Genomic DNA, 14,128 nt, shown 5'->3' with positions numbered 1-14,128 from the left:
AAAAACGTGGGGTCCCCCCCCCAAATTGGATCACCAGCCAAGGTAAAGCGGACAGCTGGGGTCTGATATTCTCAGACTAGGGAGGTCCACTGTTATTGGACACTCCCCAGCCTAAAAATAGCAGGCCGCAGCCGCCCCAGAAGTGTCGCATCCATTAGACGTGCCAATCCTGGTGTTTTGCCCCAACTCATCCCATTTCCCTGGTGCTGTGGCAAACTGGGTAATATGAGGTTGATGCCAGATGTGTAATGTCACCTGGCATCAAGCCCTGGGGTTAGTGATGTCACGCGTCTATCAGATACCTGACTTCACCAACCCAGTCAGTAAGAAATAAAAAATAGACAACAGAAAAGTTTATATTTGAAAAAACACTCCCCAAAATATTGCCTCTTTCACCAATTTATTGACAAGAACAATCAAATCCGGGTCCAGCATAATCCAATAAGGGGGGGGGGGTCTCACGACGATCCATACCATAGTCACTGTCCCAGTAAGTGAAGAACAGAATGTTTCTTCGGCGCTCTATTGGGAGACCCAGACGATTGGGGTGTATAGCACTGCCTCCGGAGGCCACACAAAGCAATTACACTAAAAAGTGTAAGGCCCCTCCCCTTCTGGCTATACACCCCCAGTGGGATCACTGGCTCACCAGTTTTCGGCTTTGTGCGAAGGAGGTCAGACATCCACGCATAGCTCCACTGTTTGTAGTCAGCAGTAGCTGCTGGCTCTATCGGATGGAAGAAAAGAGGGCCCATATAGGGCCCCCAGCATGCTCCCTTCTCACCCGCGGTTGGTGCTTGTAAGGTTGAGGTACCTATTGCTGGTACAGAGGCTGGAGCCCACATGCTGTTTTCCTTCCACATCCCCTGGAGGGCTCTGTGGAAGTGGGATCTTGCCGGCCCCCAAGCCCTGGGGCCGGGCTCCATCCACAGACCCATAGAACCTGCTGGATTGGGAGCGGGAGTGCCGTTCAGGGACAAGGCCCTGCAACTTTCAGGTACTCTGTGTCCCCAGCAGGCACGGACACGCTCAGGGCTTGCTGAGCGTTGTAGTGCGCCGGGGACAGTGGCGCTGTACGCTGGGGGTTAGGTCACTGCAGCTTTGCTGAGTGACGTTGTGTGTTGGGAACTACTGCGCCGACCGCTCCTGGAGCGGCGGCGCAGCTGCGACTTGTGGTGCGCCGGGGGCTTTGCGCCGACCGCGCTTTTACGGCGGCGGCGCTTTTAACTTTAGCCCCCGGCTTCTGCGGCCTAGCGCCGCTTCGTTCCCGCCCCCACCCTGTCAATCAGGGTAGGGGAGAGACGCTGCTCAATGGCAGCGCCGAGGGCTGGAGCCTTATTTACATGCTCCAGCCCTCTCACTAGGCACAAGGGGAAGCAGACTTCCCGCTCTTCGTCGGTGTACGCCCAGGGCCCGCCCCCCCTCTCCACAAGGACGCCGGCAGCCATTACACATGCGATCTGGCTGGGGAGAGGCAGCAGGCTCTGGGAGACCCAGACTAGAGGGATTTCTGGCGACCACACACCGCTCCTAAGCGGGCGGTAAGCTGCACAGTAGTGCTGGCCCCACTAGTGCCTCAGTGATATATTAGTGTACTTTTTTCTTGGTACCATATATATATATAGTTGCACTGTAAGGTCGCTTCTTGGCTGGACACCCTGTACTGCTCTGAGGAGGCAGCAACATGTCATCCGCAAAACGCAAGGCTGCCAAGGCACGGGCTGTGTACACTGTTTGTACTGCATGTGGGGCTGATCTACCGGCAGGCTCCAATGATCCACATTGTGTGCAATGTTCAGTCCCAGTGGCACTTCGTCAGCCAGAGCCTATGGTGGTGGTAGCCCAGGCAGAGACGCCTGTGAACCCTGCCCCGGTGACGGGGACAGACTTTGCAGTGTTTGCTGATAAAATGTCTGAGGCTATGACAAAAATCCTGGAGACCTTGCAGGCCAGGCCAGTTCCTCAGACCATGGACACCGCTGTGGCTATGCTCTCTGGTCCCCCTCAGTTGGAACTAGTCCGTACTTCAAGGGGGTCTCAAGCATCACAAGCTGAAGTCTCTGACTCAGATGACAGTCCCAGGCAGCCTAAGCGAGCTCGCTGGGAAAGACCCTCGACGTCATCACACTGCTCAGGGTCTCAGCGAGAAGAATCTCTCTGTGATGAGACTGAGGACGGTGATCAGGATTCTAATCCTGAGGCCCCTCTCAATCTGGATGCCCCTGATGGTGACGCCATGGTTAATGACCTTATATCGGCGATTAATAGGCTGTTGGATATTTCTCCCCCAGCCCCTTCTGCAGAGGAGGCAGCTGCACAGCAGGAGAAGTTCCATTTCCTGTATCCCAAGCGTAAATTAAGTGCTTTTTTGGACCACTCTGACTTCAGAGAATCAATCCAGAAGCACGACGCTCATCCAGACAAGCGTTTCTCTAAGCGTTCTAAGGATACCAGTTATCCTTTTCCCGCTGAAGTGGCCAAACGCTGGACCCAGTGCCCAAAGGTGGATCCCCCAATTTCCAAGCTTGCGGCTAGATCCATAGTCGCAGTAGAGGATGGCGCTTCACTTAAAGATGCCAACGACAGACAGATGGACCTTTGGTTGAAATCTGTCTATGAAGCTATCGGCGCGTCCTTTGCTCCAGCATTCGCGGCCGTGTGGGCACTACAAGCTATTTCAGCTGGTTTAGCACAGGTGGATGCTATCATGCATCCAGCAGTGCCGCAGGTGGCGTCCCTAACCTCGCAAATGTCTGCGTTTGCGACCTATGCTATCAATGCTGTCCTAGAATCTACGAGCCGTACCTCTATGGCGGCCGCCAATTCTGTGGTTTTGCGCAGAGCCTTATGGTTAAAGGACTGGAAAGCAGATGCTGGTTCCAAAAAATGCTTAACCAGCTTGCCATTATCTAGGGACAGACTGTTTGGTGAGCCATTGGCTGAAATCATAAAACAGTCCAAGGGTAAGGACTCTTCCTTGCCACAGCCCAGAGCAAGTAAACCTCAACAGAAAAAGTGGCAGTCGAGGTTTCGGTCCTTTCGAGGCTCGGGCAAACCCCAATTCTCCTCGTCCAAAGGGACTCAGAAAGGACAAGGGAGCTCAGATTCCTGGCGGGCTCACTCACGCCCCAGGAAAGCAAATGGAGGAACCGCTTCCAAGGCGGCTACCTCATGACTTTCGGCCTCCTCCCTCCGCATCCTCGGTCGGTGGCAGGCTCTCCCGCTTTTGCGACATTTGGCTGTCACAGGTCAAAGACCGGTGGGTAACAGACATTTTGTCTCGCGGGTACAGAATCGAGTTCAGTTCTCGGCCTCCACTTCGGTTCTTCAGAACCTCCCCACACCCCAACCGAGCAGATGCCCTGCTGCAGGCGGTGGACTCTCTAAGAGCAGAAGGAGTCGTGATCACTGTTCCCCCTCTGGAACAGGGGCGAGGATTTTACTCCAATCTCTTTGTGGTTCCAAAAAAGGACGGCTCCTTCCGTCCCGTTCTGGACCTAAAACTGCTCAACAAGCATGTGAACGCCAGGCGGTTCCGGATGGAATCCCTCCGCTCAGTCATTGCCTCAATGTCCCAAGGAGATTTCCTAGCATCAATAGACATCAAAGATGCTTATCTCCACGTGCCGATTGCTACGGAGCACCAACGCTTTCTGCGCTTCGTGATAGGAGACGAACATCTTCAGTTCGTGGCTCTGCCATTTGGTCTGGCGACAGCCCCCCGGGTGTTCACCAAGATCATGGCAGCAGTGGTAGCAGTCTTGCACTCTCACGGACACTCTGTGATCCCTTACTTGGACGATCTACTGGTCAAGGCACCCTCTCAGGAGGCATGCCAACTCAGCCTGAATTTTGCACTGGAGACTCTCCAGGCGTTCGGGTGGATCATCAACTTCCCAAAGTCAAATCTGTCACCGACCCAATCACTAACGTATCTTGGCATGGAGTTTCATACTCTCTCAGCGATAGTGAAGCTTCCGCTGAGCAAGCAGCGGTCACTACAGACAGGGGTGCAGGCTCTCCTTCAAGGTCAGTCGCACTCCTTAAGACGCCTCATGCACTTCCTCGGGAAGATGGTGGCGGCAATAGAGGCGGTTCCGTTTGCGCAGTTTCATCTGCGTCCACTTCAATGGGACATTCTCCGCCAATGGGACGGGAAGTCGACATCCCTGGACAGGAAAGTCTCCCTTTCCCGGACGGCCAAGGACTCTCTGCAGTGGTGGCTCCTTTCCACCTCGTTATCACAGGGAAGATCCTTCCTACCACCGTCCTGGGCGGTGGTCACGACAGACGCGAGTCTGTCAGGGTGGGGAGCAGTGTTTCTCCACCACAGGGCTCAGGGTACGTGGACTCAGCAGGAGTCCAGCCTTCAGATCAATGTTCTGGAAATCAGAGCAGTGTTTCTTGCCCTACTAGCCTTCCAGCAGTGGCTGGAAGGGAAGCAGATCCGAATTCAATCGGACAACTCCACAGCGGTGGCATACATCAATCACCAAGGAGGGACTCGCAGTCGGCAAGCCTTCCAGGAAGTCCGGCGCATTATGATGTGGGTGGAAGCCACGGCCTCCACCATATCCGCAGTTCACATCCCCGGCGTAGAAAACTGGGAAGCAGACTTCCTCAGTCGCCAGGGCATGGACGCAGGGGAATGGTCCCTTCACCCGGACGTGTTTCAGGAAATCTGTCACCGATGGGGAAGGCCGGACGTCGATCTAATGGCGTCCCGGCACAACAACAAGGTCCCAACATTCATGGCACGGTCTCGCGATCAAAGAGCGCTGGCGGCAGACGCCCTAGTGCAAGATTGGTCGCAGTTCCGGCTCCCTTATGTGTTTCCACCTCTGGCACTCTTGCCCAGAGTGCTACGCAAGATCAGATCCGAATGCAGCCGCGTCATACTAGTCGCTCCAGACTGGCCGAGGAGGGCGTGGTATCCGGATCTGTGGCATCTCACGGTCGGCCAACCGTGGGCACTACCAGACCGACCAGACTTACTGTCCCAAGGGCCGTTTTTCCATCGGAATTCTGCGGCCCTCAACCTGACTGCGTGGCCATTGAGTCCTGGATCCTAGCGTCTTCAGGCTTATCCCAAGGGGTCGTTGCCACCATGAGACAGGCTAGGAAGCCCACGTCTGCTAAGATCTACCACAGAACGTGGAGGATATTCTTATCCTGGTGCTCTGCTCAGAGAGTGTCTCCCTGGCCATTTGCATTACCTACCCTTCTTTCTTTCCTCCAATCTGGGTTAGAAAAAGGTTTGTCGCTCGGCTCCCTTAAAGGGCAAGTCTCGGCGCTATCCGTCTTTTTTCAGAAGCGTCTAGTACGACTTCCTAAGGTGCGCACGTTCCTACAGGGGGTTTGCCATATAGTTCCCCCGTACAAGCGGCCGTTAGATCCATGGGATCTGAACAGGGTACTAGTTGCCCTCCAGAAGCCGCCCTTCGAGCCTCTGAAGGAGGTTTCACTTTCTAGACTATCACAGAAAGTGGCTTTTCTGGTAGCGATCACATCTCTTCGGAGAGTGTCTGAGCTAGCAGCGTTGTCTTCCAAGGCTCCCTTCCTGGTCTTCCACCAGGACAAGGTAGTGCTGCGCCCCATTCAGGAGTTTCTCCCGAAGGTGGTATCCTCTTTTCATCTTAATCAGGATATCTTTTTGCCTTCGTTTTGTCCTCATGCAGTTCATCGGTATGAGAAGGATTTACATTTGTTAGATCTGGTGAGAGCACTCAGAATCTACATTTCCCGCACAGCGCCCCTGCGCCGTTCGGATGCACTTTTTGTCCTTGTCGCTGGTAAGCGCAAGGGGTCGCAGGCTTCTAAGGCCACCCTGGCTCGATGGATCAAAGAACCAATTCTTGAAGCCTACCGTTCTGCGGGGCTTCAGGTTCCATCAGGGCTAAAGGCCCATTCTACCAGAGCCGTGGGTGCGTCCTGGGCATTGCGACACCAGGGTACGGCTCAACAGGTGTGCCAGGCAGCTACCTGGTCGAGTCTGCACACTTTCACCAAACATTATCAGGTGCATACCTATGCTTCGGCGGACGCCAGCCTAGGTAGAAGAGTCCTGCAGGCGGCAGTTGCCTCCCCGTAGGGGAGGGCTGTCTTGCAGCTCTAACATGAGGTATTTCTTTACCCACCCTGGGACAGCTTTTGGACGTCCCAATCGTCTGGGTCTCCCAATAGAGCGCCGAAGAAGGGAATTTTGTTACTTACCGTAAATTCCTTTTCTTCTAGCTCTTATTGGGAGACCCAGCACCCGCCCTGTTGTCCTTCGGGATTTTTGGTTTGTTTGCGGGTACACATGTTGTTCATGTTGAACGGTTTTCAGTTCTCCGATGTTACTCGGAGTGAATTTGTTTAAACCAGTTTTCTTCAGCGCTCTATTGGGAGACCCAGACGATTGGGGTATAGCTACTGCCCTCCGGAGGCCACACAAAGCACTACACTAAAAAGTGCAAGGCCCCTCCCCTTCTGGCTATACCCCCCCGTGGTATCACGGGTTCTCCAGTTTTCAAGCTTTGTGCGAAGGAGGTCAGACATCCATGCATGGCTCCACAGATTTTAGTCAGCAGTAGCTGCTGACTATTTCGGATGGAAGAAAAGAGGGCCCATATAGGGCCCCCAGCATGCTCCCTTCTCACCCGTGGATGGTGTTGTAAGGTTGAGGTACCTATTGCTGGTACAGGGGCTGGAGCCCCACATGCTGTTTTCCTTCCACATCCCCTTGTAGGGCTCTGTGGAAGTGGGATCCTGCCGGCTTCTAAGCTCTGACGCCGGGCTCCATCCACAGACCCATAGCACCTGATGGATACGGAGCAGGAGTACAATCAGGGACAAGGCCCTGCATCATACAGGTACTCTGTGTCCCCGGCAGGCACAGACACACTCCGGGCTGGCTGGGTGTTGTAGTGCGCCGGGGACCGTAACGATTGAGTTGGTGTTCCTGCAGTTTACTGGGGGACTTTTGTGTTGTGGGAACGCAGCGCCGACCCCCACTGGACCGGCGGCGCTGCTGTGACTTGTAGTGCGCCGGGGACACGCCGACCGCGCTTTTACGGCGGCGGCGTTTATAAATCCAGTCCCCGGCTTTTGCGGCCTAGCTCCGCTTCGTTCCCGCCCCCACCCTGTCAATCAGGGTAGGGGAGAGACGCTGTTTCGCAGCAGCGACGAGGGCTGGAGCCTGATTTACATGCTCCAGCCCTCTCACTAGGCACAGAGGGAAGCAGGCTTCCCGCTCTTAGTCAGGAACGCCCAGGGCCCGCCCCCCCCTCCTCTCCCAGGACGCCGGCAGCCATTACATGCAGTCTGGCTAGAGGAGGGACGCAAGGCTCTGGGAGACCTGGACTAGGGGGCTTTTGGAGACCACACACCCGCTCTTAAGCGGGCGGTAAGCGGCATTTCAGCTGGCCCCTCTAGTGCCTCAGTGTGCATTGGTGTACTGTGTCACCAGATATATATATTTATTTATTTCTTGCACTGTGAGGTCGCTTCCTGGCTGGATACCCCAGATCGCTCTGAGGAGGCAGCAACATGTCATCCACAAAACGCAAGGCTGCCAAGGCTAGGGCTGTGTACACTGCGTGTGCTGCATGTGGGGCTGCTCTACCAGCAGGTTCCAAAGACCCCCATTGTGTGCAATGCTCAGATCCGGTGCTGCTTCGCCAGCCGGAGTCCGGAGGGGTAGTGACCCAGGCTGAGACGCTTGTAAGTCCTGCCCCGGTGTCAGGGACAGACTTTGCAGTTTTTGCTGATGAAATGTCTGTGACTATGGCAAAAATCCTTGAAACTTTGCAATCCATGACTGGGGCTCAGTCTATGGACACGGCGAGGTCTCTGTCCTCTAATCCCCCTCAGTTGGAATTAATCCAGACTGCAAGGGGGTCCCCGGCTTCCCAGGCTGAGTATTATGACTCAGATGATAGCCCCAGCCACCCTAAGCGAGCTCGCTGGGAAAGACCCTCAACGTCATCACACTGCTCAGGGTCTCAGCGCAATCAGTCGCCCTGTGATGCGTCTGAAGAGAGTGATCAGGAGTCTTATCCTGGAACCTCTCTCAATCTGGATACCCCGGATGGGGACGCCATGGTAAACGAGCTTATCTCAGCCATCAATAGACTGTTGGATATTTCTCCCCCAGCTCCTTCTGCAGAGGAGGCAGCTGCAGAGCAGGAGAAGTTTCGTTTCCTCTATCCCAAGCGTAAATTGAGTGCTTTCTTGGATCACTCTGACTTCAGAGAGTCAATCCAGAAACACGACGCTCATCCAGAAAGGCGTTTCTCTAAACGTTCTAAGGATACACGTTTTCCTTTCCCCCCTGATGTGGTCAAGCGCTGGACCCAGTGTCCAAAAGTAGACCCCCCGATTTCCAAACTTGCAGCTAGATCCATAGTTGCAGTGGAGGATGGCGCTTCACTTAAGGATGCCAATGACAGACAGATGGACCTTTGGTTAAAATCTGTCTATGAAGCTATCGGCGCGTCGTTTGCTCCAGCATTCGCAGCCGTATGGGCACTCCAAGCTATTTCAGCTGGTTTAGCAAAAGTGGATGCTATCATACATCCAGCGGTGCCGCAAGTGGCGTCCCTTACCTCGCAGATGTCTGCGTTTGCGTCTTACGCTATCAATGCGGTCCTAGAATCTACCAGCCGCACCTCAATGGCGTCCGCCAATTCGGTAGTTTTGCGCAGAGCCTTGTGGTTAAAGGACTGGAAAGCAGATGCTGGTTCCAAAAAATGTTTAACCAGCTTGCCTTTATCTAGAGATAGACTGTTTGGCGAGCCATTGGCTGACATCATTAAACAGTCCAAGGGTAAAGACTCTTCTTTACCCCAGCCCAGAACAAGCAAACCTCAGCAGAAAAAATGGCAGCAGAGGTTTCAGTCCTTTCGAGGTTCGGGCAAGACACAATTCTCCTCGTCCAAAGGGACTCAGAGGACGCAAAGAGTCTCAGATTCCTGGCGGGCTCACGCACGCCCCAAGAAAGCAAATGGAGGAACCGCTTCCAAAGCGGCTACCTCATGACTTCCAGCCCCCCCCCTCCGCATCTCCGGTCGGGGGCAGGCTCTCCCGCTTTTCCGACATTTGGATGTCACAGGTCAAAGACCGGTGGGTGACAAACATTTTGTCTCGCGGGTACAGAATCGAGTTCAGTTCTCGTCCTCCAGCTCGGTTCTTCAGAACCTCCCCACATCCAGACCGAGCAGATGCCCTGCTGCAGGCGGTGGACTCCCTAAGAGCGGAAGGAGTAGTGGTTCCTGTACCGCCTCAGGAACAAGGGCGAGGGTTTTACTCCAATCTCTTTGTGGTTCCAAAAAAGGACGGCTCGTTCCGTCCTGTTCTGGATCTAAAGCTGCTCAACAAACATGTGCACGCCAGACGGTTCCGGATGGAAACCCTCCGCTCTGTCGTTGCCTCAATGTCTCAAGGAGACTTCCTTGCCTCAATAGACATCAAAGATGCTTATCTCCACGTGCCAATTGCTACAGAACATCAACGTTTTCTACGTTTTGTGATAGGAAACGACCATCTTCAGTTCGTAGCTCTGCCATTCGGTCTGGCGACAGCCCCCCGGGTCTTCACCAAGGTCATGGCGGCGGTGGTAGCAGTCTTGCACTCTCAGGGACACTCGGTGATCCCTTACCTAGACGATCTACTTGTCAAGGCACCCTCTCAAGAGGCATGCCAACTCAGTCTACATGCTACGCTGGAGACTCTACAGACGTTCGGATGGATCATCAACTTTCCAAAGTCGAATCTGTCACCGTCACAGTCGCTAACGTATCTTGGCATGGAGTTTCATACTCGAGCAGCGAGAGTGAAGCTTCCGCTGAACAAGCAGCGGTCCCTACAGACAGGGGTGCAATCCCTCCTTCAAGGCCAGTCGCACCCCTTACGGCGCCTCATGCACTTCCTCGGGAAGATGGTGGCAGCCATGGAAGCAGTTCCCTTTGCGCAGTTTCATCTGCGCCCACTTCAATGGGACATTCTCCGCCAATGGGACGGGAAGTCAACGTCCCTGGACAGGAAAGTCTCTCTTTCCCAGACGGCCACGGACTCTCTACAATGGTGGCTCCTTCCCACCTCCTTGTCTCAGGGAAGATCCTTCCTGCCCCCATCCTGGGCAGTGGTCACGACAGATGCGAGTCTGTCAGGGTGGGGAGCAGTGTTTCTCCACCACAGGGCCCAGGGGACGTGGACTCCGCAGGAGTCCACCCTTCAGATCAATGTTCTGGAAATCAGGGCAGTGTATCTTGCCCTACTGGCCTTCCAACAGTGGCTGGAAGGAAAGCAGATCCGAATCCAGTCGGACAACTCCACAGCGGTGGCATACATCAACCACCAAGGAGGGACGCGCAGTCGGCAAGCATTCCAAGAAGTCCGGCGCATTCTAATGTGGGTGGAGGACACAGCATCCACCATATCCGCGGTTCACATCCCAGGCGTAGAAAATTGGGAAGCAGACTTCCTCAGTCGCCAGGGCATGGACGCAGGGGAATGGTCCCTTCACCCGGACGTGTTTCAGGAAATCTGTCGCCGATGGGGAGTGCCGGACGTCGACCTAATGGCGTCCCGGCACAACAACAAGGTCCCGGCATTCATGGCGAGGTCGCGCGATCAAAGAGCTCTGGCGGCAGACGCATTAGTTCAAGATTGGTCGCAGTTCCGGCTCCCATACGTCTTCCCACCTCTGGCACTCTTGCCCAGAGTGTTACGCAAGATCAGATCCGATTGCAGCCGCGTCATACTCGTCGCCCCAGACTGGCCGAGGAGATCGTGGTATCCGGATCTGTGGCATCTCACGGTCGGTCGACCGTGGTCACTGCCAGACCGACCAGACTTACTGTCCCAAGGGCCGTTTTTCCATCAGAATTCTGCGGCCCTGAACCTGACTGTGTGGCCATTGAGTCCTGGATCCTAGCGTCCGCAGGATTATCTCAAGGAGTCGTAGCCACAATGAGACAAGCTAGGAAGTCAACGTCTGCTAAGATCTACCACAGAACGTGGAAGATTTTCTTATCCTGGTGCTCTGCACAGAGAGTATCCCCTTGGCCATTTGCATTGCCCACCTTTCTTTCCTTCCTGCAATCGGGGTTGGAAAAGGGCTTGTCGCTCAGCTCCCTTAAAGGGCAAGTCTCGGCACTATCTGTGTTTTTTCAGAAGCGTCTAGCACGTCTTCCTAAGGTGCGCACGTTCCTACAGGGGTTCTGTCATATTGTGCCCCCGTACAAGCGGCCGTTAGATCCATGGGATCTGAACAGAGTACTAGTTGCTCTGCAAAAGCCGCCCTTCGAGCCTCTAAAGGACGTTTCCTTTTCTCGCCTGTCACAGAAAGTGGCGTTTCTTGTTGCGATCACATCGCTTCGGCGAGTGTCTGAGCTGGCAGCTCTGTCATCCAAGGCTCCCTTCCTGGTGTTCCACCAGGACAAGGTAGTGCTGCGCCCCATTCCGGAGTTTCTCCCTAAGGTCGTATCCTCGTTTCATCTTAATCAGGATATATCCTTGCCTTCCTTTTGTCCTCAGCCGGTTCACCGGTATGAGAAAGACTTACGTTTGCTAGATCTGGTGAGAGCACTCAGAATCTATATTTCTCGCACGGCGCCTATCCGCCGTTCAGATGCACTTTTTGTCCTTGTCGCTGGCCAGCGCAAGGGGTCGCAGGCTTCTAAAGCCACCCTGGCTCGATGGATCAAAGAACCAATTCTGGAAGCCTACCGTTCTGCTGGGCTTCCGGTTCCTTCAGGGCTGAAAGCCCACTCAACCAGAGCTGTGGGTGCGTACTGGGCTTTGCGACACCAGGCTTCGGCTCAACAGGTGTGCCAGGCAGCTACCTGGTCGAGTCTGCACACTTTCACCAAACATTATCAGGTGCATACCTATGCTTCGGCGGATGCCAGCTTAGGTAGAAGAGTCCTGCAGGCGGCAGTGACATCCCCGTAGGGGAGGGCTGTTTTGCAGCTCTAACATGAGGTATCTCTTTACCCACCCAGGGACAGCTTTTGGACGTCCCAATCGTCTGGGTCTCCCAATAGAGCGCTGAAGAAGAAGGGAATTTTGTTACTTACCGTAAATTCCTTTTCTTCTAGCTCTTATTGGGAGACCCAGCACCCGCCCTGTTGTCCTTCGGGATTTTTTTGTTGTTTGCGGGTACACATGTTGTTCATGTTGAACGGTTTTTCAGTTCTCCGACGTTATTCGGAGTTAATTTGTTTAAACCAGTTATTGGCTTCCTCCTTCTTGCTTTGGCACTAAAACTGGAGAACCCGTGATACCACGGGGGGGTATAGCCAGAAGGGGAGGGGCCTTGCACTTTTTAGTGTAGTGCTTTGTGTGGCCTCCGGAGGGCAGTAGCTATACCCCAATCGTCTGGGTCTCCCAATAAGAGCTAGAAGAAAAGGAATTTACGGTAAGTAACAAAATTCCCTTCATTGGCTTTCCTCCTTCTTGCTTTTGCACTAAAACTGGTGAGCCAGTGATCCCACTGGGGGTGTATAGCCAGAAGGGGAGGGGCCTTACACTTTTTAGTGTAATTGCTTTGTGTGGCCTCCGGAGGCAGTGCTATACACCCCAATCGTCTGGGTCTCCCAATAAGAGCTAGAAGAAAAGGAATTTACGGTAAGTAACAAAATTCCCTTCTTTCCATTGGCTGGGAGAGTAGACATGTGACCTGAGCTAACATCAATAGGTCAGCTCAGGTCACTGCAGGGGATGAGGAGCGCTGCTGTCAGGAGGTTAGATGAGATCATTACCTGCTGTGATGATCTCCTGCCATCAGCGCTGTCACTGACGTCTATGCCGCGTTCTCAACAGTATCGCGAGAGCCCGTGACGTCACCGCTAGTGACAGTCTCGGGCCGCGGGCATAGACGGCAGTGACAGCGGTGACGTCAGGAGGCAGGAGATCGTCACAGCAGGTAATGATCTCATCTCACCTCCTGACAGCAGCGCTCGTCATCCCCGTGGCTGCACGCACTGCAGTGTGTCAGTGTCTGCCTGCGCTGCAGCCTAACAAGCTGCTGACACTGCGGGCAGACACTGACACACTGCAGGGTGGGCAGCCGCGGGGCCAGAATGGGACACAGACTGCACGGGCACCCGCCGGAGGTCACACGGAAGTGCTTCTGTGCGGCGTCCAGGGAGTGTGATGTGTGTGTTAAATCTGTTCCGCTTCTTCTTCTGTCATAATGACATCACTACCTGCAAAACCGAAGGCAGCGATGAGCATTACCGCAGGTAAACCGCGAAATACCGGGGGTATACCGCACATCATTTGGTACCTGCGGTATACCCCCGGTATTTCGCGATTACATTAGTGAATGGAGGGAAATACCGGTGGTATTCCGCAGGTAGCTGCGGAAAAGAAGTGACATGCACATTTTCTCAAGAAAGTCTACACAGAATTTCTTCGTCGCTCCATTGGGAGACCCAGACGATTGGGTGTATAGCTACTGCCTCCGGAGGCCACACAAAGCATTACACTAAAAAGTGTAAGGCCCCTCCCCTTCTGACTATACACCCCCAGTGGGATCACTGGCTCACCAGTTTTCTGCTTTGTGCGAAGGAGGTCAGACATCCACGCATAGCTCCACTGTTTAGTCAGCAGTAGCTGCTGACTATATCGGATGGAAGAAAAGAGGGCCCATATAGGGCCCCCAGCATGCTCCCTTCTCACCCCACTGGTGGTTTGTAAGGTTGAGGTACCTATTGCTGGTACGGCGGCTGGAGCCCACATGCTGCTTTCCTTCCACATCCCCCTGAGGGGCTCTGAGGAAGTGGGATCTTACCGGCCCCAAAGCCCTGAGGCTGGGCTCCATCCACAGACCCATTGAACCTGCTGGATACGGAGCTGGGTACCGTTCAGGGACATGGCCCTGCACCATTCAGGTACTCTGTGTCCCCGTACACACAGGCACAGCACACTCCAGACTTGCTGGGTGTGCTAGTGCGCCGGGGACAGTAAAGGGTTACAGTCACTACAGCCTAGCTGAGTGACTTTATGTATGGGGAACTACCGCGCCGGACGCTCCGGGAGCGGCGGCGCGGCTGGGACTTGTAGTGCGCCGGGGACTTAGCGCCGACCGCGCTTTTACTACGGCGGCGGCGCTTATAAATCCAGTCCCCGGCTTTTGCGG

The sequence above is a fragment of the Anomaloglossus baeobatrachus genome, unplaced genomic scaffold (genome assembly GCF_048569485.1).
Source record: "Anomaloglossus baeobatrachus isolate aAnoBae1 unplaced genomic scaffold, aAnoBae1.hap1 Scaffold_397, whole genome shotgun sequence".
In the NCBI taxonomy this organism is placed as follows: Eukaryota; Metazoa; Chordata; class Amphibia; order Anura; family Aromobatidae; genus Anomaloglossus; species Anomaloglossus baeobatrachus.
This window is presented reverse-complemented; position numbering follows the sequence as displayed.